The sequence below is a fragment of the Cavia porcellus genome, unplaced genomic scaffold (genome assembly GCF_034190915.1).
Source record: "Cavia porcellus strain 051 isolate PalLab524CR breed Dunkin Hartley unplaced genomic scaffold, mCavPor4.1 scaffold_2, whole genome shotgun sequence".
Classification (NCBI taxonomy): domain Eukaryota; kingdom Metazoa; phylum Chordata; class Mammalia; order Rodentia; family Caviidae; genus Cavia; species Cavia porcellus.
Window position 1 is genome coordinate 13048796 of NW_026947485.1, and position 27433 is coordinate 13076228.

The following is a 27433-nucleotide window of genomic DNA, read 5'->3' on the forward strand; positions in this document are numbered from 1 at the left end:
TTCTTATCTACTAACATGAATGACTCAAAAGAGGATTTAGTATAAAAACACTAGTTCTACATCCATTCTTCAATCTTATCTCTAAGCAATTAATTGACTGAAAAGTAATTTTTTTCTCCAAAGTTCCAGGCTTCCTACTGTCATCCCAAAGCCCTTCACAGTAATAAATATTCTTCAGTATTTTAACAATGCCATCATAAGCTGCAAGTCAAAAAAGAGCTTTCATTGGGTACAAACAAGCGGCTCAAAGTGGCACATTTTATTTTTATGCGGAACACAAAGAAATGGGTAACAGTAAAATGAAAACTATGGGCTGGAGCTTTAGCTCAGCAGCATAAGTACCTGCCTGGCAAGCGAGAGGTCATGAGTTCAATCCCCAGTGCAAAAAGAAAAGCAAAGAAAACTATGATATTATAAAATTCTTAAATGCACACATACCATTTCTAGATTTTCAGAAAAGTACATAAAAGGTATATTAAGACACAAAGATACTATAAGAAATTGAGTTATAGAGGACATGAATGTGGGCAATAATATTTTTTGAAAAATATTTTTGAGTTTTTATGAAGAATCATTTCTGAAATCACAGAGTTTAAGAGTTCTCATTAGATTCTCTGGGAAACTTCTCGCCCAGGCTAAAGGATTTCCTTCCTTCCTCTTCCCCCCTCCCTTCCTTTCTGCCTCTCTCCCTCCTTTTCTCTCTTTTCCTTCCTTCCTTTCTTCCTTCCTTTTCCTCCTGTCCTCCATTCCTTTCCTTTTCCTTCCTTCCAAAGACTTTTAGAAATGTATATCCACAAGTCCCTTCCAGCATCTATTTTCGAGAGCAGAGGAGTCCCTCTGACATAGACCCAACTGTCTTCCTTCTTTGACTGATGCCCGTTCCTCCTGTTCTATCCTCCATGAGCAAAACGTTCAACGTGTTCCTGGGAAAAAGACAGGAGGCGGCTATGCTTCAGTTTTCATAAACCGTTCCAGGTCTTTTAACTTCTACTCCCAGGACTTCTTTTTCATCTCTTGAATCATCCTTAATTCCCTTTGGGATTCAACCTAATTTTTCCACTTACTTTATGAAAATGGATGCTAAGTATAGAAAAATCACCTAAAACTGCAGATGATGCATGTTTTACTAACCTCCATGCTTTACTAAAGTAAATATTATAATAAAAATAACATTAAAATGTGTTCTGTAATATGGTCAATTGGTTGGAACTAATGCAGTATTTATAGGCAATTACAAGTAATTAGAATACCAACAATAATGTAAAAAGTATTTACAGTGTGCCAGACACTGAATACTTTTGCTATCAACAACTCTGAGAGTTATATATTTACAATCCCCATTGTTACAGGCAGGAAGGACTAGGGCTATGTTGTCATAGATCCTGATATGATTCTGGCATACTGCAAATATACACAATCTCACACACACACACGGCACAGTGCAGGAATGGTGACTGCTGCAGGCCAGGACTGCCTGGAACCAGACTGAGATGATTTCCATGCAGGGATTTTATTGGTGAGCACCCAAAGGCTCCACATTGTAGGGGAGTATGCAAAGCAAGACAAGGCAGTGGGAGAGGCTGGGCTACAGTGGGAGGGAGTGCTACACTCACAACCAAAGCCTCAGCAGACCCTTGAGGTCCTGCATACTGTCCCGAACTGGGACGAGGGCTCTTGTGGAGTGCTTGCTCTCCTGGTGCAGATGGCACAGCCGTGGGTGAGGCAGCTATCTTTAGCTGAAGGCTGGGGATCATCTGTAAAAGGAGGGATCCAGCTGTGATCTGTCAGCTGTCAACACCTCCAGAAGCCAGGGAATGATGCTTCCGTCTAGGAAGGGCAAGGTCCAGGTGGTACCTCACAGCTCTCCCACAGTGACAGAGCCAAGAACATGGTTCTGTGAGCCTGCTGAAGGGTTGGTAAGCAATGTCAGAGAAATCAAAGATGAAGATCAGAAAGAGAGAATAACTTCAAACATTGCTCTGATTTATGTGTAGAACATGAGGAATATCTCTCTTCATTTTCAGTCTCACTCTCCCCTTGTATCTCCTTATCTCTTTTCTGTTTCATATTCTCTATGTCCTACGTACATACTAACATGATTCCAAATAAAACATGAAAACTCTGATAGAAAAATGGAAACAAAAGAGACAGAACAATGTGAAAAACTACAAAAAGATATTTATTTCTGAAATGAATATGGCCATTTCTGAGTAGTTATGAATAATAATCCAGCTGTCCTCTAAATGAAAAAGTGTTTCATTGGGTGAATAAAACCTGCTAATGGTTCTGTATCTTCAGTCATCTCTTAATCCTCAATATTTCCTTATAGATATCATTTCCACATCATATTAAAAGACATAATTGTTTCAGTGTAGTTCTTGTCTAACACAAATAGCAGGCCAGGTGTGGTGGCACACACCTTTAACCCCAGCACTTGAATTTGAGGCTAGCTTGAGGTACAAAGTGAGTTCAAGCCATCCTGAACTGCACAACGAAACCCTGTCTCAAAAAGATAAAGAAAAAAGTGTAAAACAAATAACACTAATACTTATATATTGATTATGATAAATTCTATTGCATTTTTCCAATTTTAATGAGATCAAAAATGTTTTAAGGTTTAAGATAAAAATATGCATTATTTATTTTTATCTATTTCCCTATTATGTAGAAACCTTTAAAAAAAAAAGCCAGAAAGTCAGCAACTAGTAAGAATGGTTTATTAAGGCATGGATTTAAAATAAATCCCCAGGGGATAATGAACCCAGCTTACACTATGGAAAAATGTGAAGAGTCATTAATTCATATTCCTTTGGCTTGCTATGCTATCAACTAATGCAAAAATAAATCCCCTAGTTACCATTCTCATTTCAACATGAGTAGCAAGATGTTACAGAAATAGCTAGGGTTCAAAAGTTAATAATAAACCTGAATCAAGAATAATTTCCAAAGTACCCAAACAACAAAAGGCAGTAGAGAAAGTTCCACGGCAGCAGGACATTATCTGATTAAACATCACTGTCATTGTCCTTCACCAAAATGGCCCACAAATTGCTGATGTGAAGTCTATGACCTCTATGGTGGGATTGAATTTGTACCAAAAGTTAGTGGCTCAGCATTTCCTCACTTCTCTCTTTTTAAAATCCCACTTTAAAGACGGGCATGGAATAACACACGTTACAGCTAAATATGATTTGAGTCTGTTGGAATACTGCCTGACCAAGTGTCACCCTGGAAAGCATCCATGGTTTCTATATCCCAGTAGGAGTTTTCCCACCCAAGCCTCCTCTTACAGAATTCTGTGCTCTGGCCATAAAGTAGAAGTGCAGTCTTGAGTGATACTTCAAATTATATGCTTTTAAGTAGCAACTCCAAAGCTAACAAAAACTTAATGTGCTTCTCTCTATGCATGATGGTACTTGAAACACTCACCCAGAATCTGAGTAGATAGCAGCCACCTGATACTGCTGCACCCTATGTTTCACTGCACCCATGGTGAGATACCACCTGTGGGAGACATCACCACCAGGCCAGACAAGAGTCACTAAAGCTGGATTCCTCTTCCAGAGCCATCACACCATTTTGTATTCATAGCATGAGACAGTTTCCTTATCTGTTCACCCTGTTTACACTGTTGATCTGCCCAGAGTAGCCAAGCAAGGAAGAGGGCAAACTTTTAGCACACGCCCAACTGGGTCTCCCCACAGTTCTCATCCGTCACCTATGACATACTGTTTCCACTGTCAGTTCCAGAAACGAACATCATTGAAGAACTTGGGTTTTGGAGACATTACAACAGTCTGCCTCTGTTATGGTTTGAGACTGGTGGTCAACTTAACACCAGCTGGATTATATCAACATGCATTAAGCGAAGATGCTCTACCTGAGGAGGGTTGCCAGGATAAATAGGGGGAGAAGAAGGGAGGTGTAGGGAGGCTTGAGGCATTAAGGAGTCATTCGGGGTTCTCCTATGAGTTGCTGTCTGAGCTGTTGGTTCTCCTGGAGAAGCTTTGGTCCTCACATCAAGCATTGCTTCCTGGGTCCGGAGGGGAAGACATGTGCTGCTTGGGTCTCCAGGATGAACTCGTCACGCTGCTTCCTGGTACGTACCCGACTGTGCTTGTCGTCGGAGGAGCTCGGGGCCTCCGTGTTGCTGAGGACAGCTGTGGTGCCTTTCAGGATAGCCCTGGTCTTTGCTGTAAGTGTGACTTCTCAGCTCCAGCGTAGAGTCCTCATCCCACTAGCACAGCTCCTTCATCCTGCTGGTATAGACTTTCTGGTTTCCACCGCTGACCCCTGGGTCTTCCCGGCACGGATCCATAAAAGAGACTGGCATGAGTCCTTCTTGTGGGCTCAGGATCCTCCAGTTGGACTCGTGGGAGGCATTGTCCTGAGCTCTGGGTTTGTATCGGGACTTGTGTGGGACATGGCCGTGGGGTTTATGCTCTTGACTAAATGATCTACGTCTTTGGTGTTGAGGATAGATTTCCTGCATTTTCCCGCGTTAACTTCCAGTGACCATTATAAAAATATTATAAACTCCATGTCCTAATCCTAGTTGTTCTCTGTGTACAACCCCTGACTACAACAGCCTCTGTTACCCCAAGCATATGAGTAAGATGGAAAGAGACACAGAGACAGAGAAAAAAGGGAGAGAGAGGCAAAGAAAAAAATACAGGGGGCGAATACTTTTTGTCCTTTTGCATTTGCAACAGTGGAAACGCCTTTTATTCCTAGTAGCTTCTGGGATGAGTGAATCATGTTTTGTACATGTACCCTGACGACTGGCAGCACACTGGTTTCACAGCACAGACTGACCATTCTGTGAACTTCAGAGAGAGACTCATTGTCCTGGCGACCACCTACAACTTGAGTGCAAGTGTCGTCATTCAAAGTTACACCAGCTCAGCACTTCCAGAAATTCATTTTCTATACATAAAATCCACAGCAGACTGCAGTGCAATTGACCAAGTTAGAACTATCATCTGCCCAAAAGTGCTGGTTTTGAAATCACTGATGACTGTGGTTTTTTTTTTTAAATGGAATTTTTACAGATGGTTTGATTCTCTTCCAATCCTGTACAGTGGTGGAACCATTATACAGAAAGAAATTATACTAAACCAAAATCCATGTTCAAATTTATTTTTTTTTTAAAAAAGCACCAACCAAGTGCTCAAGTATAGAAGTAAAACGTGTTTGTTGAATTCAGAATAGTTAACCGAGGCAAATGCCATTGGTGTAAACTGGTTTACTTAACTCAATTCTATTTTAAGACACATAGATAACTCCACAGTCCAATAAAGATTTGGAATGAGTAAAAAACAATGATACAGTGAAAAGACCAGAGATTCAAGAGATCAAAGCTCTGGTTCCAACTGTTAGTGAGTTACTTAATTTAGCATCAAATTAATTTTTCTTTTCTTTTTAATGCTCATGGAAAAATAATGAAATGAACTATAAAGGGTAAAATGAGACAATTTAATAATTTTCCAAAGAGTCATTAAGCTAATTAAGACCACAGAAATCAAATAAAATTCACTCAAAATAGCACTATTGTGAGTATTATTTGAATTTAAAATTTTTACCCATGGCATTCCCTCAAAGAAGGCACTGAGGACTGAGTTTCCAAAGCCCGACTTAGACAGTCTAGCTCCCGAACAGTGTGGCCTCTGTTACACAGATCCCCTTCACCATATTCTGGGTGGACTGTGGGAAACACCCAGAGCAAGGAGGGGCTGGCACCGCCCCACGGAAGAATGCAAGACCCTGCTCAGTTTCTCATAAGCAATGCTTAACCACTCCACAGTGCAAGGAAAGCGAGGCATTGGCAAGAAACATGATCAGTACAGAGAAGGAACTGCACTATGGAAAGCTTTCTTAGCTAGTTTCTAAAGGTGTAAATAAAATGGAAAACAGCACTGGTGTTTGACTCTCCGAAATTTTAGAGTTTAGACTGTTAATTAAATACTGCTTTAAATTACATTTTATCAAACTTGAAAAAGCTACCACGTTTCCCTAGGATACTTCCTAATTTATCACACCACGAAGACAAATAGCTACAGACACAAATGAAACAAAAATACTGTTATAATGAAAATTGATAAATGGTTTGGATCATTTCCAGTATATGAACAAATAATACTGAATATATAAGTACAAAATTAAATTTATACTTTCAAAAATATTTCTAGTTATCGCCTGTGTTACGGTTTGGATCTCAAATATCCACCAAGCCTCACAAGCTAAAGGTGTGGTTGGTGGCCAGGTTGTCAGAATGATGGAGCCCAGCCTTTCCTCTTTCATTGCTTCCCCCCACCGTGAGGCAAGTGGCTTTGCCCTGCCGCTTTTCCCTCTCCAAGGTAACAGGGCCAAGCCTCTGGGGACTGAAACCTAGAGCCAAAGCAAGCTGACTTTCTCAGGCGTTTTATCACAGTAGCAGCAAGATGACCTCACACTGTGTTACTCCAAGCCAGTATTTCTAGTCCTGGTTCCTTTCCTTCCTCCACCTTTTTACTTGCAGCTGGAAATTTCTAGCACCTAGTATTCCATATATATCTCATTCTTTCCCTCTCCCCAAATAAATCTGCTTCTCTCCTGAATCTAAAGACATGATCAGCCACCCCAACCAGAAGCCAAAGTATCCCAAATCCAAAGATTATTGTCACTTTCCATCAACCCCAAATCCTGCTTATTTGAGCTCCTTCAAATTCCTCTCTGTTTTACACGGTGTCCATCAAATTCTAGCCATCTTCTCTGTTCTCCAGATCATTTCCAAACAGTTCCTCCCTCCTTTCAGTCTTGTTTCCCTCCACTTCCTTCGCTGCTCACTCCGATGACTTCCCGATTAACGTCCCTCAGTGCTTCCTGAAACACACACCCCAGCCCACCTCACCCCCACCACACACACAGAGTGTATGATTCAACAGTCTGGAACAACTTACTTCTTCCCATGTGGGTTTCACATCCTATCCCACTGTTCCTGCCTCTGGCAACCTCTCCATTCACCTTGATCTACACCTGACTGTTTTCTAATCATCTTTCAGAGCCATTTTGGAGGCTACCTCCTCAAGGAACCCTACTGAAACACACAGTCCTCCAGTCCTCAGACTGCATTAGACACCTGTGCCATACTTTAATGTACTCTCAGGATACTTGTAGTCTACTAGGGTAGGTTACATCTGTGTATAGGTCTGTGTATTGCATCCATAAATATTCCTTGAAGGCAAGGACTCACTACTTTGCTTCTGAAGAGCCTAGCAAAATTTACTCAACTGAACTGAACTAAAAACAATTAAATGGGGAAAAACAGATTGGGGTAAGAAGAATATTTGGAGGCTTACAAATGTTTGGGAGTAATACCATAGTAATTGGCATTTTTTAAAATTTATTCAAAAAATATTTCATTTTATAAAATTCTTGGGGCTGGGGATTTAGCTCAGTGGCATAAGCACCTGCCTTGCAAGCAGGCAGTCATGAGTTCGATCCCTGGTACCGATAAAAACGAAAAAGACAAAAAAAAAAAAAAAAAAAAGAAAATTTTATAAAATTCTTTGAGTCTATTATTTGATTTATAAAGCAATTCTAGAAGGCAGGGTAAGGCAGACACTAAGGTTGACTGAGACCTTAAACATAGAAGAACTTTCTTGGAAAGTTATCGATTTTTTTACGTGTGTGTGTAAATCTTCAGAGATCAAAATGCCACTTCAAATAAATTTCTGTTTGGTCAAAATATTTAGTTGACTTCCTTCATAACTGCTAAAAAAAATTCTCCCCAAAAAGGAAAACTCAATTCTTTACAGAGAATTTTCAGTAACCTGTTCCCTAGTCACTCTTCGGAGAGTGGATTTAGGAAACAAACTCAGTCTCACCTTCAGAGGGTCTGCTAGGCTGAGTCTCCCGAAAGTCTCCCTGGTTTCAGAGGTGGTCCTTTTCTCAGGACAGCTGAGGGCTGGGAGCAGCTGTGGTCAAAGTCTTCAGGAGACAAGGGTAAACTACTACAAAGATTCCTGAAAAAGAGAAAAAAAAACTCACTTATAGCAGGGCAAATTGTTGTGGCATAACTAATTCAATTAAACTGGCATTCCCTTTTCCTATCCTACCAAAATTGACAATGGGAACTTAATACATATGAAATCACATGATTAATTTTAACTAAGAGTTAGTGTTATTAAGAACATCAATAAGCCTAAGAAACTTTAAGCAATTTGCAGGCAACAGGTAATGAAAAAAGGTAACATAATTCCAATTACATTTCAGTGTAGGAGAAAAGACTGATTCCTAAATAACAGGAAACAACTGTGCACACAAATCAAAAAGAAGAAAAGGCACTTCATCTCATTCTACCCGAATACTTCACAGGAATACACAGTGTTTCACAGTCATATCAACACACAGCCTGTGCTGGGAAGAATCTAATACAGGCTGAAAGAACAATGAAGAACTTAGTATTTGATCAAGGTTGACAATGTCAGAAAGGAAGTCAGCAATGCAATTATATTTTAGAGGTAGCTTTGAAGGCAGCAAGAAAAGAAGACATCTGAGAATGAATAAAGGGCTTGCTGAATAAATCAGTGTAGAAAAAAAGCATAAGGTTAACTAGAACTGCACAGAATGAAATCTTCACAGAGGCCAACAAACAGAAAAGCGTGTTTATTTAATACCTTACTGTTAAGAGTATAATCACTGAAAGGACAGTGCAGAAAAACCCTCTTAAACCAGAATTTGAGTCAGTCTACAGGAAGTGCAGAAGCCGGGTTTTGCAGACTGGCCTCCACCATGACCCTGAGCTTGCTAACTCTACTTGGTGTATAGGCTGTTTTAAAAAAAATATTGATGGCTAAATCTCATCCAAACCAAATAAATCCATGACCAAGTATAACAGATCTCAGGTAGGATGGCACCCAAGCATCAGAAGTTTTCAAAAGAAAGTCAGGGATGATGTTCTTTGATGATTCCTCCAACCTTCTGTCTTCTCTACATTTCCAGCACCAGATACCTTATTTTTGTAAAATAAATACAATTTAATCCTGGCACTTGGGAGACTGGAGCAGGAAAGCTGCAAATTCAAACTAGCCTTGGAAAATGAGTGAAGCCCTGTCTCGAATTTTAAAATAATAACAATAAAATTGATACAAGTTAATATTATTCAAAATTTTAAAACCTTATAAAATATTTCTCCAAGTTTTAGGATGAGGAGATTGAGGGTAGAGAGTCATGTAGGCAAGGTTCAAGCAAAGTAGCAACAGCAGGAAAGAGTCCAGTCTGAGGTGAACAAAACCAGGTCAGAAACTGGGGTCAGACCAATCCGTTTCAGACAGGACTGACAGAGGGAACACAGAGCCACATCCCTGCTGGTGATAATGGTCTTGGCTGATGGTGCTCTTGACTCTCTGGGCAAAGAAAAGCACAATTTCAGGGTCCTTACCCATTAAAAAACAGTCAAGGTAATAACACTCTGGGAAGCTAAATTACTGACCACTTCGCATGAGTCAGTGTTCTAAGAAGTCCACCAACAATACCAAAACATAAATCACTCTCTGACCAAAGTACTATCATCATTCTCACTTTATAAATGAGGAAATTGAGGCCAAGAGAGATTAATCTTGTCTCCACAATGATGTTCCTAAGTTTTAACAAAGTTAGTGTGCTGTGTTCATGCACTGCCTCATGGGAACACAGCGACCCAGCAGGATGAAAGCGAAGCCACTCTGCCCTGCCCTCTGTCTTTGTGTCAACACATTTTCACCTTGAAAAGTAGAAGTGGAAGAATTCTGAATTTTGTTTGAGTAAATAACTAATTTCTTATGTTTGACAGAGGGTCAACACTTCATGGAATGATCTTCATTTTCCCCTACATACACTTCCCAATTAGTAAGGTTAAATGCTAAATTTTAATTACTCTTTTGGAGAATTTAGCTCAGACAGCTATGAGACAAGTTATCACTTAGTTCACGAAAACAACATTTTACTGTCTATAATATCTACAAATATTTTACATATGAAATACATTTATTGAAGAAGCTAATAAAAGGCATTTCTATTTCTGACACTTTAGAAATATTGTAATTATACCATGTCAGAATTATCTTCATGGCTCATTTTAATGATAGTGGAAAAAATGGTCTTCATTCACCTCTAGAAGAACAGACAAGAGTGGTAATACAAATAAAAGCACAATGTAGGCAGGAGCAGCCTTTTCAAAGATAGTAAGACATATTATGGTAGTAATTTTGGATTTACTATTGGCTTATTTTAAAGTACTTTACTACATTCATTGCTTTAATTGTTTCTATTTTGTTCTTTTTTATTTTTGCTATGTCCAAAGTTATCTAAGACATCAAGAGGCATTATGGTAACTATTGTTGATTTAATAATGTTTTGAAGTCTTGTGTCTTTTGTGCTGGTTTGTTTTAATTGGTTTTGTTCTGTTTTATGTTCTTTAAAATAAAATTTAAAAAAATAAAAAATAAAAGCACAATCTGGAAAGATGGAAGGAGTCTGGAAGATCACTGAATCCAATCATTTGTCTGTCTGCAGGCTTTTCTGTGCTTAGGAAATTTCACATGGAATTGAACCTCTCTTCTAGTACTTGTCATGTGTCAATGAATGGCTCTCAGAGCCATGACTACATTCAAACTCTAAGGTAAATTTCCCGCTGCCGTTATTCAGAAAACAGAGAAAAACTGTTTTAGCAAAAGTGGCCAATGACTGGATCAGAAGTGAGCACCTGGCAGCTGGATGACCTATGTGGCAGCTTTATGCAAGTTTCCACCCCAAACAAGAGGGCTGCAAGGGGCTGGGGATTTAGTTTAGTGATGTAAGCACCTGCCTGGCAGTGCCAGGTCATGAGATCAATTCCCAGTACCAAAAAAAAAAAGGTTTTAACCTCAAGACCAGCCCCAGGAACTTCATAGGACTCTACCTCAAAATAAAATTTAAAAAGAAAACAAAAGAAATTTAGTGGGAGAGCTCTTTCCAGCGTGTCAAATGGATACACAGTAAGACCATAATGCTGAATGAAATGAATCAGATACAAAAGGTTAAATACCACATGGTTCTTCTTATCTGAGAAACTCGAAGTACAAAGAAAGAGCAAAATAAAAGACAGAAGATAGAAAACAGGGAGGTAGGCCTTATGAAGATGGAAAGGAGATCTAGGGACGAAGAGGGGGAGGAAGGAAGGAAAAATAAGGAGAAGTAGAAAGAAAAAATTGAGATGCAACATGTACATATATCAGCTCCCCATGATGAATGTTTTGTAAACATGTACTAGTAGAAATTTTTAAAAAGAAAAGAAAATAGTGGGTCCCTGCAGTTACCTCTCATACTATGACAACTTCCTACTTTCAAGGTACAAACACACCAGAGGAGCAGTGGCATTAAAGTCCCTCCTCGGGCTGTCCTAAGTAAATGTCTTTGATGACTAACATCTCATTTATGTCTTTGTAGTCTTTTTATTTGGACCATCAGAAGGCTTTATTTCTACCTCATTAAGAGTTCACCCTCTTAGATTTTGGGTCATGATCTGCCTTTACAAAATATTTGCTATGCCTTTCACTTTCACCTCATCTACAAATTACAGATGCATACCACCTAGAATGACATCCACACTAAAGTGGTATAAAGGTGGTTTGAGTCCTGGTTATTACTAAGCATTAATAATTATCAATCCTCCAAATTGACTGCAAATCATTCTAATGATACAAAAAGGTGCATAAAGTGACATGATCAAGCATTTCATTTGCTGGAAAAAGTACTGGTTGGAAACTGTAAAACCTAAGAAAATTAGGTTTTGGTAGCAGTATAGAAAATAAAGCTGTAGCTGAGATAATTAGTAATGTGAACTCTGTAGTTAGAGTAATTACCTGGGCAGTCAACCAAGAAGTTATGTTTGAGAAACATACTGCAAAATCAGAGCTAAGTTTGCTTCAATTTTCCCTGAGGCAACCATGGAAATTAGCAGAATCTGTCATTTTAGGTCATCTAGTATCCCCCTGCCAAAGTGAAATTGTTTTCCAAAGAAGATCTCAACTGCTTTGTCTAATTCATCTCTCAGTAAGCCTCATGGGATCTCTCATTACAGTAAAAAGCCCCACACTGAAAGGCTTTTTACGTTTTTGTGTCTGCTTGTCTGAGTTTTCCTCTCCCATCATTGTCAGGCTGTCAAGCCGCTGTTTCTCAGATGGTCAGTGTGCCTGCTCAGAGTAACCCAGCCCATGCTCTCTTCTCTAATTGGAAGCTCCTAGCCTCTCTGTGTAAAGTAGAACTACAGAGCTTCAGGGGACCCGATTTAAAAACACATGCATTACATGTAAGATTTCACACATCCCTGTACAGCGTGCAGGGCTTTCTCAATTTGCTTCTTTTTTCTCAGCTGTGTTGAATTATTAAACCATTCATTCAACAACTGCTGCTGTAGATTTAACTAAGAGTAAAGTGCTAGAAGCCATAAGAAATGCAAAGACAACTCACACTCAGCAGCTGCTCCTCAAAAACAAAGAGTTGAGATGATAATACCATTTTGTGTTCTGCACTTTGAAATTTATTTTTTATAGAGGTAATCCCACTTATTACTGAAAACTAAGCATTCTTGTAGCACTCTACAGATTTTTAAAAAGTAAATTTCAATAATTTCTCAATGATTCATTACAGCTAGTAAGTGGGAAAGCAGGACTCTGTGATTTGTGATTCTTAGTCAGGCTATTTCCCCTAACCCATAGGTTCACTAGTAAAATGCTTGCACGGCAATGTACTGAGTGCTTCCACCATTCTGGACACCACTGAATCCAGCTGGCATTTATTTCATTCTCACAATAACTTTATGATATGGTAGTTTTCCTATACCCATCTTATAGAGAAGAAAGCTGAAGCAAAGATTGTATGGCTTCAGCCCAAGATTGTATGGCTGGCTAGTCGGTAGCAGAAAATGATAAGCCCCATGATAACCATGCCACCCTGGAGAAATGTGTTGGATCTGTTGCTAGGAAGAAGGCTAAGCAAGGTTTGGAACGTTCCCTGGCAATTCTAGAACAGTGCGACTTTTCTTCCCTTGTAAATCCTGTGAGAAGACATTGGCATGGGAGATGAGAAAAGATGGCAGTTCCAAGAAAAGGAGATGCTGTTTTTCCCCTTTCCCTCTGCTGTGGCTATGAGCATGTGGGTGACTTGGTAGCACAGAGTTTGCAGCACATGAACACGGTCAGCTGCATTAATACTTGCTATGTGTATTTTGCTATTTAAAAATCTCTAGACAGATCACACTGCATCTGAAAGAAGAGAGACAGACCCCTGGCGTTCGTGGCCTCACATTTGTGATCTGTGATGAGAAAGGGCATGTCCAGCTCAGAAAGATCTAAGCAGTTTACTGGACACCAATTGAGGTCTAACAAACTTAGTGGCCACTTGGGTCTTCATACATTGATGCAGCTTGTTGAAGGTGTGAAAGGAAGGAGTTAGGAAAGCAAGAAGCATTCTGGAATCCTGAGGGGCCACCGTGGCCCAGATGCTGGGGCTACTGGCTTTCCAAACAATATTTTTTAGTCTTCACAATAATCCCATCATGTAGTTATTACAACAATTTTATGTGTGGACAAATGAAGGTACAGACTATAGTAACATTCCAAAGTCAGATGGCACCTGAAAATGGTTCTGTTTGGCTGTGTGCTACAGCATGGCCTTGTACATACCTGCTGAAGTAATTCGACAAACACACACTAAAACTTTGTAAGGAGGAAAAGATGGGAGGAAACTAGGTAAGCTTGGAAAGGCTGTGTTAGCTTTAGATGTGAGATATATGCAAAAAAAAATCACAGGACACTTAATGGAAAATGCGTCCAATGAAAAACTCAGCAACCTCAGCAAAGCCCTTCATGCTGTTAAATTAACAGATGCCCTCAGGTCTCACAAGGCCCCATAGAGACTGCTGTGTTCCTAGAAATTCAGAAGTGGATGGAGAACTGCGTAAAGAAATAGGTCTGGCCTAGTGCTGGAGAAAGGTAAGGGAGTGACTGGCCCGGGTTCTGTGAAGACAGACATGGTGCTGGGAGAGGAGGAAGTTCCACCAGCCAAAATGCTGACAAACTTATGCAGATGTTGGCAATGGAAAAAAGGGAGGAATAGAATGGAAACTCTAGGGGACACCAGAGATGGAAAGTAATTTTAGGCCAGAGGAGAGCAGAGAACTTCTGTAGGCTGAGAAGACGGATCCAATAAAGGAGAAACAGAATGAAGCTGCAAGCTGGCAAAGCAGTGAACAGAGCCAAAGTTCAGCACGGAGGGTTGGGAGGGAGGAACACACACAGGGACGGACACGGGGTTCCTCCTGTATTGTCATGCGCCTCACAAAGACGTGAACTCCTGAAATGTGATAAGGGTCTGTGGCCCCCATTCATGTTGTCTTCCACATTGGAGAAAACCTTATTCAGCCTGGAGCTTTTCTGAAATGGCAAGAACTAACACAACAGCCCATATGTTGAAGCCTACTTATTTGCATATTGCCCAGTCTTACTAAAAAAAAAAACAGTTGGAGTCAGTCAAAATGAAATGAAATGCCAACATGCTTCAACAATAATACAAATGCCTTGCAACCTCAAACTTGAGTCTAATAGAATAAACAAAACCAATTTGCTTTGATGACTGAAAAAAAAAAGCAAATGAACTAGTTCCAACTTGAGCAGGGGTTTGTTTATTTTGCTTAGCTTCAGTCATTTATGCAAATCTCTCCAGAAACATTTAGTGAATGACTACTGGGTAATGCACACCAGCTCAAAGCTAGAATGCTAATGATTTTTATAGTCTTCCATCAGTTTGATTGGACTTGCTTTAGACAGGGTGGGGTTTTTTGGAGGAATTTTTACAGTTATTTTTAATAACATTTATTGTTTCTGACTTTGAAAAGTGTTTGCATTTTTAAAATATGGAAAGCACAGAAAGAAATTTTAAAAGAAATTAAAACATTTTCTTCCTTAAGTGTTTAGAAATAACAGTTGTTCATGATCTGGTGTATGTTTTCCAAGTCTTTTATTTTGTCTCTGTGATTGTGTGTCTGTGCATCCTTTCGTTTAATAGATTTTTGCATTTTTGAATGTTCTGTGTAACCTTTTTTGAAATAGAAATGCTGTACTTCATCATACACTGATTAACAGACTTCTCGTTTCACAATGAACAACTTCCCCAACTCATTAAGTATTTCATAAAATCAGTTCAGTGTTTGTATAATATTCCACCATATTAAAAATGTTCATTTAAGTGATGCTTTGATACTGAACACCAACATTATTCCATGTAGCTGAATTTTTATATCACTTTATAAAGATGCACTATTTTACTTGCACTGGCTGAAAAACAGCCAGTGGAATTGTTATGCAACTGACATGTAGAATATTGCTCCTTTACATTATTCCATCTTTGTCTTCTGCATGATATCTAACTGAACTGAGAGGGTTTCAGGCCAGGTGCCAGCTCAGAACAACAGCACACTTTCCCACTTAATTTTCACCTTATCCCAAGACAGCCCTGCCCTCACCATTTATTTGCTCCACATCTGGAGTTTGAGGAGTCATTTGCCCCACTGAATGGTAAGGACAGCTCCAAGTTACACATTGACCAGCTCATGATTTGTAGGAACTACTGCAGGAGTTCTTAGCCCTGCTGGGCTTGGCAGTCATGTGAGCAGGTCATAAAATCACAAATGATGTTCACTGTCTTATCATGGTGATGCTTTCACAGGTGGCTACATAGGTTAAAACTTACCAAACTCTCCATTTTAATTATGGGCAATGTGTTGCATGCTAATTCCACCTCCATGACACCAAGAAAACTTTAAATTCTCAGATGCTCAAAACCTCTAACACAAATTCTGATTTCATTGGTTTTGGGTGGAGCTTTCCAGGAGGCTCCAATGGAAAGCAAAGAACCACTGATATAACATGGAATGACTCTTTCCAAACTTAAATTGATAAATTGATGGAATTGATATTTTTAAAGGACTGCTTTTATTACTTTCAAATAAAAATAATAACACCTTTTTTTAAAAAAGCTATCCAGCAAAAACATTTAGAGGCTTTCTTTAATGATTTCTAATAATTCATCAGTCCCACTTGAAAGAGTCTATTGTGCACAAGGTACTGTGCTAGGCAGCACTTGGATCACGTATATGCAAGGAACTGACGCATCTTAAGAGCCCAACATTCTTTTGAGTGGATTTAAACTGTTAAATTCACAACAGCTTAAATATTGATTTATCTAGGAAAAACAATGCAGAAAATGTCAAAATGAATATCTGTTTTGGTCCCATTGGATGATTGCTGATTCTCTAGCAGTGCCATTTAAACCCAGGAGGTTTTGCTCCATTTGCCAAGCCACCGAGCTGGGCACAGGCTTTTTAGAAAGAATGTGGGAAAAACTGTCCCAGAAAATTGGAAGCTTCCTGCCAGAGGGCACCATCACTAGCTCCTGACAGGTGAGGCTCTACGCCAATGTTTTCATAGATAGATACCAAGACAGCATCACGTTCATAATAAAATGGCCAAGCCTTTTTATTAGAGAAAAATTAATATTCAATATTAGTTACATATGTCTGTACTCTGTTATTAATAAGAACCCTGAATATAATTAGTGTTGGCTTGGAGCGCAGTTTGGAACTGCACCCAGCTGGAAAGGGGCCATGGAGCAGAGTTTCATTTCTCACCAAGCTGAGCACTCTCTGAAAGGAACTGGAAAAAGAAGAAATGGAGCCAACCCTCATTCAGGAAGAAACACTCCCCTTGGGCTCACTGAAGTAACTGTAAGGGAGCAGAGACAGACTTTCTCAAGTCCTTGTCACTCCCCCCCCCCCCATAGAGCACTGCAGAATGAAATTAGATGGCTGGAGCTCCGGGGTTGAGGAACAAGGCTGTGGTATGCCCAGATTGCTGCTTGCAGTGAGGCAAGACCCACATCACTGCCAAGAAGAAGCCCTGCTAAGGAGTGCAGGCTGCCCCTTGGGGATGGAGCCAGGCAGGTGGATGTGTCCAGAGGATCAATAGAAATGTAAACTGCACAAAGGCACAGTTTCCTGACTGCTGACCACCATTACCACTTCAGTTAAAAGGAAGCAACATTGAAATGAAATGTTTTATACCTCTGACAAAAACAACAACAAAAAGTAAAGCAAACTGGCAGGTTTCAATAATCAGCTCTCAGTGCACTGGTTAGCCTCCCTCCACGGGATGAGCAGCCTGTGTCAGCCACACTCACAGAAAGTCGGGATCCTCTTGACACTTCCTCCCCACCCACCTGCTGTGACACCCCTGTTGGCCTGGGCAGGGTTTCTCTGGATCTATGTCTGAGTTACCGTTCTCAATCCTGATGCCTTCTCTCAGGTTACCCCAGTCTCTGGTTACCAGGCCTGAAGACAGGTCACCCCACTATCAGCCTAATCCCCAACTCAGGGGTCCAGGAACTGAGAATTTTTGAGGGTCAAGCACTTACTCGCACTCACACACATTATTTTTCTGGCAGTTTGAACACCTTGCAAGTGGTCTATGAGGTTCTTCTCATTTCACTGGTGAGAAACTCAACTTTAACAAAATTCCTACCCACTAAATAAAAACCTCAAGTCCCATAGGAGCTGTGAATACGAGGGTATTTTTCCCTTAACTTGCTAGGTAAAATAACACATGCATTGATTTTTAAAGAAAATCTAGATTCTAACTCTGTATCACAATTTCTATTTCTCACTGCTGAACTCTAAACAAAAATTCTATTTTCCATATTGTAACTTTCTTTTTGAAAAGTTGTATTTCAATGACTGATTTTCCCTCCAAATCAAGCCAGATATGGGTCTTACCTTGACTTATTTCTACTACTGCCTTAGGTTTGTTTTTAAAACATTAAAAAACCATTTTTAAAACCAAGGCAGACTCAAAAGAACCTGCTCAGCACATAGGGCCCTGACACTGAAGACTCAAATCCACCTGCTTATGAAACATTACAGCCAATTTGGAAGTTTCAAGTTGATGAACTTCACTAAGCACAGACAGAAAAATACAAACCACACTGACTGCCCTGGATTAAATTTTGATTTGCTTCTTTAATATAATTTTAGTCGTTCTTAGTGTGTTTGACCAAATTTCTTATTAAGAAATGTCATGTGATAGTGACGTTAAAATGAATGGATACATAATCACACAGGCCTTTAAAGTCATTTCCTATGAAGACCAGGAGTTGATATTCTTGGAGAAGAGGTTAACAGCGAAACGCGAGAAAGCACTTTGAAATGCAGTGGGTTTCTGGGAGTACTGCGGTTGGCAGTCCTCACAGCTCATGAAACTCCCTGAGGCACTTTCAGAAACAAGCTGAGGCTTGGGCCCCTCTGCCAGGGATTTAATTGGTCTGGGGAGGGGGAAGGGAAGGTTAGGCCTTAATCAATTTTTAAACCTCATCCTAATGAGTGTTGGAGGTAAACCTTCCCCGAAGTAGCTTTTACTTGAATAGAGCACTAAGAACTTTGTGACAATCATAGCTTCCCAAGAACAGACCACCTCCTGAGGGGCAGAGGGGATGTGTGGACCACGGGGCCGCTCAGCTGACCCTCTCTGAGAGAGAGGGGGCCTACCCGGGGCGAGTCCGATCCGGGACACTGCTTATTACTGTACTAGGTCTACCTAGGATCAGCACTTCAGGTAAGCAAAGTAAGCAAAGACCATTTTGCAGTGTCACCCTTGCAACAAAATGCTGGAATAAAATCTTTCATATTGCCCACAGACTTCTTAGTAAACATGGAAAATCATTTTTTTCCACTTCCAACATTACTCCCTTTTTTAAAAACTTTCCTTTCACAATGAATGAATATAATTTTTTAATATTTTTGAATTACATTAATTTTTGATACTTTCTCTAATTTTCTACTAGCCTGGTCTGTTAAAGGCCTTTTAAAGTCAATTAAACTTTTTTTCAATTCATAAAAAAATTCCTCATCTTCAACATGCTGTGAAATTACCTATGGCTTCCTTGTCACTTACTATTTTTTCCTTTAACACTAACCTGAAATTTTCCTCTGACTTTTTCTAGGAGATGAATTTTCATTCAATTTAAAGGATGATCATTTTTAGGGGCTTTTTTTTTTTATCTCCTTAAATTTAGAAAGGCAAATAAATGTAGTATCTTACAGAATAAAAAGGATAAGTTCTTTTCATGTATATATTCTAAAGTTGATTTTTTTGTTTATGTGATTCTAATACTATAAACCATTTTAAAACTTCCTTTTTCACTGTGACAGCATGTCTTAAAAATATGAGCCTATTTTTAAATAACACATATCATGTATATACCTTAGGTTCTTAGCAACTCCACTGTTAAACATTCTACTGTTGGTAGATATTTAAATTGGACCTGTTTTTATTATTAAAAACAAGACTGCAATGAACAATACTGTATATTTATGTAAATTTCTGGGTCAATAATTTATCTGCATTTTAAATCTTCATTTAAAAATTCTAACATCTCCAAAAAAGACTCTGATGTTTTACACACTCTCATAAATGTACCCCTTTGGCAACACTGCATGCCATCAATTTTAGTTTTTTTCAATCTCAAAAGCAAAAAGATACTTTTTGATTTTGCTAAATATAAACAGCAATTTTTTAGATTGTTCTTACATTTTAAAAAACATGCTGCAGCTAAACTATTATAGCAGATGCATAAAAGCTGCCCCAAAACCTGGCATTTTGTTTAGATTTTAAGGTTTCATAAGAACATTGTAGACAACTGTTTGTTCCTGACAAGCAGTCTTCAAAAGACAGCTTGAAACTCACCTCCTCCAAGAAGCCTTCCTTTATTAATTTTAGCCTACACAGTTTCATTCTTTACTCTGATTCCTCGACATGTATATATTTAGACTAAATTGACTTTTAAATTACCCTTTGTATCTCTCAATAATACCAGTAATACTAGAAATGTAAACAGAACAAAAATTTTAACCATCTATCATATTGTTATCCAGTTGTCTTAGTTTACTCTCTCCTCACACAATACCTGACACCCACAGCCCCAGAAAGAAAAAGCTTATTTCAGCTCACAGTCTGTAGAGGTCTCAGTCCTAGTCAGCTGGTCCAAGGCAGGTGGCACCGCAGAGGGGAACCACAGAGGATAAATGGTATGGGGAAGGATCAAGGGAGGAGGAGGGAGCCAGACCATTCCAGGCCTCGCCCCTAGTGACTCACCTCCTCCAACCAGGCTGCACCTCCCAACATCACGTTTAGCTATAAACTTATTATGGACCGACCCACTGCTCAGTATCAGCCTCCACAATTCAACCATCTCCCCACAGCCCCACCTTCACGAGCTCTTGAGGCTTTGGGGGACATCTAGATATAAACCATACCACCAGTCAATATCAGTCTGTTGGGTGCTGTATTGGATTCAATTTATGTGCTTCCTCAAGTTTTTCTGTGTCTCCCTATACCATTCCCCTCATTGCTTGTTAACAGAGTTACTGCTGCTGCCTTATCTCTCAACACTGCCAGCTTCCTCAGCCTCCCTGTAGGTGATGATTCTAGTCGACCTCTGTCACATCCACTGTGATAGGAGCCACCACAGCTCTGGCAACCTGGTCCAAACTCTGACCTCTCCAACTACTTCTACATTCAGGTGAACCACTATGCTGTGGAGTACAAGAAGCTGTCTTTCTCTGAGGCTGCCAGGGCAGGTCAGTGACCTAACCTGGAACTGGTAACTTAAAATCCAAAGGAAGGGCTGGGAATGTAGTTCAGTGGCACACTGCCTGCCTGGCAAGTGCAAGGCCTTGAATTCGATTCCCAGTATCAGCTAGTCAATCAATCAACCAATAAACAAACAACCTGGGTAAGCCTTGCCTACAGGGTAGCTCAACCCCACAATCTCAGCTACTCAAAAATGGGATCCAGCTGGGCAACTTGGTGAACCTTTGTCTCAAAATCAATAAAAAAAAAAAAAAAAGACTGGAGTATAGCTTTGTGCAAAAACCCCGGATTCAAATTCTGTTCTACAAACAAATAAAAATCAAGGCTAAGATGTAACTCCATGGTAAAGCATCTCTGGGTATAACCTCCAATACTGCAAAAGGGAAGAGAGCCATAAGGAAGACTGACTTGCTGAGCAAGGGGCTTGGAGGACAGTAGGGCGACTGCAGGGTCTAGCAACGGGCTGTGGAAATGCGGCAGGCCGCCTGCGGTGGACCACAAAGGGAGGGGGAGGAAACCAGGGGGACTCTGTGGCCACACATCACTCCCTGGTTGGCTTTCACTGTCATAAAACTGGCTTTCTCCTTCTCCATTTATCTCGGGTTTTTTGTGCGCTGTTGCAAATTTGCAAGGGAGGGCAGGACTCTTAATTTAATGACGCTTTAAAACATCCAAAGGCAGCACACACCTGATGCAATAAAAAATTGGCAAGGCAGGAAAAAACCATGATGAAAGGAGATAATTAGTGTTTCTTAGTTAACTGGCTGCCCCATATTCTAATTTGAGCTCATAAAAAGGGAATGTGGCTTCCCTGTGGTTTCTGGTATGCGGCTTTCCGCCACCCTGCAATTGATTTTATAGTGATCCTCTCTGGCTATATTTCTGCCATTAAGTTTGCTTTTCCTCTAATAGCACCACACAGATTTCAGAATCATTTGGTTTGATTTGTCCCCCCCCCCAAAGAATAACTTTTCCATGACACAATGGGCTAGCAACCCATCCCTCTATACCAGTATGACTAAGATATTCATCTTCACACTGCAAAAATAGAAGAGATTTAAATGTACAATTAGCCTAAATAAAACTGAAAATGCAATTCTAGGAATAGAGACAGCAGAAAGCCAACACATTTCTTTTATAGTAACATAGTGTCTATTTTAATCAGTATTCTACAGATGTTTCGAGATATTTCAGTGAAGTTGACATGGTTTAACAGCGCTAGACAGAATTGCCTCATGGGAAAAAAGAAGAAAAGATTAAATCACAGGCGTGTGGCAGAGGAACCTTCTATCAGAACTATGCTTTGTCATCATTTTTGAGATCAAAGAGATGTTTTTATGGCAGCAAGCCACATGTTCCACCCAGAAGGCAATCATGCTGGGATTTTTTTCCTTTCATTTTATGTCTAATTACTATTTTGAGAAATAAACAATAATACAGAAGTCTTCCTTAACTAGACAGATTAATACCCAAGAAAGATGTTGGGTTTTTATGATATGCTTTTCGATATTTTATAATGTGCATTTCAACATTCAATATGAACACCATGTCCAAGTAGTTGAAGGCATAGGACTTCCTCCAACAAAGTAGAATGAAACCAATAAAATGGAAAGGAAGTTTGAATGAAATTTCAGTCACTGCAGAGCAGTTCACTCATCTCATTAATTACTACTGCCATTCACAATTAAGAGAGATTTCTCATGGATGTTTCTAGCTCTGCTATCAAACAGACTTACTTTCATGAATCATTAAATGAGTCGTGCTTTATAATGATTCCCTTCCATTTCAGTTCCATGCTGTTAGTTTCCCTCACCAATCATTATTATAAACACACATTCTTTGGGAAATTTCAACTCAGGAAGTTCACTTTTCAGATGTTGCTTTTGTTGTCACTGGCCACTTATTTCACAGTTTCCTATTTTCCCTCGCAGACCAACTGAATGAATACATGGTTCTTTGTTATTCTAATATGATGTGCATTCTACAGTTTGATCAAGTAACACTGGTGCTTCTAAATATTCATTAAACTCATAGTCGGCCTGGCAGGCGCCAGGTCAGGAGTTTGATCCCTGATACCAAAACAAACAAACAAACAAACTCATAGAAGTAACGTAGTATAATCACTAAGGACAAAGAAACCATTTTCTGATAGCTGGATAAATAGTCTAGCAATTCTATTAGAAGCTCATGCCTTAATCACTTAAAGATTTTTTAACCTAGACGACCAGAATTTAACCCCTAGCTCTCAGGGCACTAGGCAGATGACCTTCTGCCCTGCTTCTTCCACAGGTACTGGTGAAACACCACAAACTGACAGCCACTCTTTGCCCACGTTTCTTACACTAGGGCAGCCTTTGAGCTGTAATGACTGCCCAGCAGTGCACACATCAAATGCTAATGACATATCACTGAAAGTTTCTATCATTAAGATTGGGCCAATGGATCCATGCTGATACAGGACAGCAACAAAAGGTTGGCCCTTTGGAAAACCCTCTGCTTTTACATCAGGTTTGACAATCTCAGACTCACGGGGAAAAAGGACTTATAGATGACTCTGAGAACTGTGATCACCGAATTCCTTAAGAGTCATGGTTGCAACAGTATGCACTTCTTTAGTCTCCCCCACAATTCAAGGCCAGGGCCAAAAAAGCCATGTTAACTTATATTTCTGAAGTCGAGATTTTCTTAGTAAACAAAAGATCTCTGTGCTTCCATGAAACATGCAGTATCAAAGCATATTTGAAGAAGAAAGCCAAGCCCACTCACAGAATACATGCAGATGACTATCTCCAAGGAAACCAATGGCTGCAGGAGTCCTTGGACAAACATTTTACTGAAGAGTCTGATAACACAAAGGACAAGTGATGGTTTTCCCTCTTGGAGACCTCAGTACCACAGGCTGGCCTGTGACAGCAACGTTAGTTGAACCACACAATGGCTGGGAGGGAAGAATTTTACCTAGATGTATCTGGTATGTCTATGTTCACTACCATTTACTGACCATCTAAGCACTAATATACCACACTCCTCATTTTCAAGTTATGACGAAGAGTGATGCTTGACTTGATTGATTAAAAAGTGCTTAACATAACTGTGATGACATTTTAATATAACTACATAATGTACAGAGTTTTTTCTGGCTTATTTTCCAATATTGGAATTTATCTGATCATCTGTGTAGAGGTTTTTCAATACGACACAAATAACAAGCCTAATAATGCCATAGCAAGTGAAGACCGTGGAAATAAAAATGGCCCTGAATTTATAAACCTTGAGAATTTTTCAGGAGTGATTTTTCCCTGCACAAAACCTCAAGAAAGTATCTCCCAGCCGTTTTGATAATGAGAAGCACTAACAAGGAACACATACATTTAACTGGTTTCACCACAGAATCAGAGGCTATCTATCCTGGTTAGTGCTTACCACAAGGTGAATTTCTTTTCATTCTTCTCCAATTCCATGCTCTATATTTTCTTTTAAAGACCTTCCTCATCCCCTAACTGTTCTTCAAAGATCACATCAGCCAGTGTGCTCGAGCAGTGTGCTTTCCTTCGCTTCCCTGAGGGTGCTCCAGATGTCTCATCTTCAGGTCACCTCCACGTAGCCCTTCTCTTCATTACCCTCCCAGCTCACTTTCATAATGTTCTTCTGCATGTCCTCCACCGCTTTACATATTTCTCACATCTCAAGAAAGATGAATGACTTACGCTGTTTTCATTCTATATTGCTATCTTATTCATCTACCTACTATAGACTTTAGCTTTTTAATGTCCAAAATCCAAAATAAAATAAAACTTCATGTTCCATCAAATGCTGCTTTTCCTATCTGCACTCACTTGCTATCCCCTTTTTCATGAGTTTGGCAGAGTATTTTGATACACATTAAATATTCTGATAAATGAGACATTCATAAGACACAGAAGAGTGAGAGCTCAAATGGGTGATCTCAGTTCAAAGACACCCCATCCCCTCAAGAAAAGTACATGTCCCCACCTCCATGTCAACATCTAGAATTCCTCTAGCTAAGATAAAAGGGTTTTATTTGAAAACTAGAAATATAGCTTAAAATAAGGCAGGTAAATAATGACTTAAATTTGTGCTTATGGGTTAACACTGGATTATTTCTTGAGACAGGTTTCCATATTGGGGAAGGAGTTTCTAGTGGGCACTGACTTTCTCTGTTGAATCTCAGAGAAAAGAGTAAATGTACAAAGGGGAAACTGTAGAACATGTTTTGTTTCTCATTTTTAAGAGAGAATTGTTGTTTATCCAGTATCAAATCAAGAAGACTACTATTTAACTATTTATACAATGTGTTCTTTGCATCATTTGCAAGTGTGTATATTTTTAATTTTCAGTTAGATGTTTACAAAACCCCAGTTTGGTGGCATACTAGAATCCCAGCACTGTGGGAGGCCGAGACAGCAGGATTGCAAGTTTAGTCCAGCCCAAGAAACTTAGTGCCTCTGCAAGACCTTGTCTCAAAACTTAAATTACAAAAAATTAAAAAGCTAGGGCTGTAGCTCAGTGTGAACTCCCTGAATTAAATCTCCAGTATGCCACAAAAAGTATTTCTTTTTTGGTTTGGACTCTGTCAATATTTACCTCCTCTATCAATCATGAACAAAATTGAGTCCAGCAGATATTATTGAAGAGATTCTGCTTTCCAGAAACATGCACAAGATCAATTTTTTACATCCTTGATGACTCATGTGTGTTTCCTTTAAGCACTTCTAGTTCTAAAATCTTTGTTCTCAATAAAAGCTAAAAATAAGAAATGATCTTTACTTTCTGAATACTTGCAAAGCCCTTATCCGTTTAGGAATTGTTGAGCATTACATAAGCAGAGGTACAGATTCTTATCTGCTTTACTTCTGGCCCACAAATTTAAGAGAATTCTGGAGTCCTATGGAAGAAGAGGAGTTTATCATCTGTATAGAAAGAAATGAGCACAAGTCCTCAGTTCACAAAACATTTCTCACTTCCCACAGCACCTTTGGCTCAACTACTCATCTTACACTTATTCTGTGGGACTTGGCTTTTTTAGCCACACATGGTTTCTCTCTCCAACAATTTCACTGATTTCCATTATTAGAATTATTATTTTATCTTTGAGAGGTTTTGAGACTAATAGTAGTTTAAGCTAGCCTTGAACTGACTATGTAGTTCAGGCTGGCATCGAACTCAGCAGTCCTCCTGTCTCAGCCTCCCAAGTGCTGAGATTGCTGGCATGCACCACCACACCTGGCTCCAGTTTTCTTTCTTAGGAATTTTGCTGAATCTGCCACAATCCAAATTAGGAACCAATCAATGGATGGACAGCCTAGATTCCTCCATATTCTTAATCCTATGTCTTTCCATCGCATGACACAAATTCAGAGCTCTCTAAAAAGTACCTTTCAGAATCATGTGTGTGTGAGAGAGAGAGACAGAGACAGAGACAGAGAGAGAAGGGTAGAGGGGATGGGAAGAGAATATCCATGGCAAATATTTTTTTCATATAATAACAGCATGTTGCTAGAAAAAAAAAGTGCCTGTGGGAAAGCAACCTTACACAGTCAGTTAAGAAGGATTCATTATTTCTCTATACAAGCTCAACATTATGGTAGATGCTTGGAAAAAAGACTGCACAAAACAAACAAACAAAAAAGACCAATAATATTGTGTTACATGGAGTGGAAACGGCTAAAAGTATTACGAGGTAATTTGGGTTAGATATTTACACATTCTAGTTTACTTTGCAACACTCAACTTTGATGTGTCAAATCAAAATACCGCATTGGATATCATGTCAATTACAAATCTTACGTATCTCATAGTAATTAAATATTTATATTTACTACATATTATAGACTGTTGTGAAGTTAAAGAATTTGAAAATAAATACTATTAAAGTTTATAATACAATTCCTTGTAATAATTCCCTGTTGGTTGATAGATATCAACCAACAATAAAAACTGTGTTAAGAGAGTAAGAAATAGTATGGTAGCCATTTGGATTTACTATTAGCCTATTTTGAAGTCTTTTATTGCATTCATTGTTTTGTTTTTATCGTTTCTACTCTATTCTGTTCTGTTTGATGTTTATATGTCTGAAGGTATCTGTAGCTATTTTGAAGACAATAAAAGGCATTATGGTAACTATTGTTGATTTCATAAGGCTTTGAAGTCCTGTATCATTTATATTAGTTTATTTTGATTGGTTTTATTCTGTTTTATTTTCTTTGGTTTTATCCTCTTTAAAATAAAAAAGAAGTAATTTTAAAAATGGAAAAATCCTAATAATATGTAACTAGCAACATAAAATGACAGTTGACATTTTAAACTACCAAACTGGCACAAATTAAAGATGCTTAATGTCTGTTGTTATAAAACTATGACAGCACAGAGAAGCTGGAAAATATGTGGAACACAATTTTGTCTTCATCTGCCTGGTGAGTTTTAAAACCTTTATAGATTATAATGAGTAAAGAAAGAAAGAACACATCTATGGAAAGCACACATTTGCTTTAATTTATGTAAAGAACACATTTATTATAAAACTAAACCTTCCTGAATAAGAAATGAAATGAAAATCTGTATACACCAGATTTTCTGAAGATGAACCAAGATGAAGAATGTGAAAGGATTCCGTAGAAAGAAAATAATACTCATAAAGTGTTACCATCTTCACTACTATTGTCGTATTAGTAGTAACATTACCTGAAGGGAAAAAGCAGAACACATGTAGGTGTAGT

The 27433-nt window shown here is 39.1% G+C and overlaps 1 protein-coding gene across 49 annotated transcripts in view; it reads right to left on the reverse strand.

The window, feature by feature from the left end:
- The window catches only part of Nrcam (neuronal cell adhesion molecule), a 269654-nt gene that overhangs the window by 202318 nt on the left and 39903 nt on the right, over nt 1–27433 (reverse strand). For 47 of the 49 annotated variants that reach the window (XM_063238553.1, XM_063238463.1, XM_063238479.1 and 44 more), the window contains exon 1: nt 7866–8003. The exons of the other annotated variants lie outside the window; for them this stretch is intronic. The gene's annotated coding sequence lies outside the window, so the exon portion shown is untranslated. Of the gene's footprint in view, nt 1–7865; nt 8004–27433 lie in introns of those variants that run through there. 49 annotated transcript variants of the gene reach the window in all.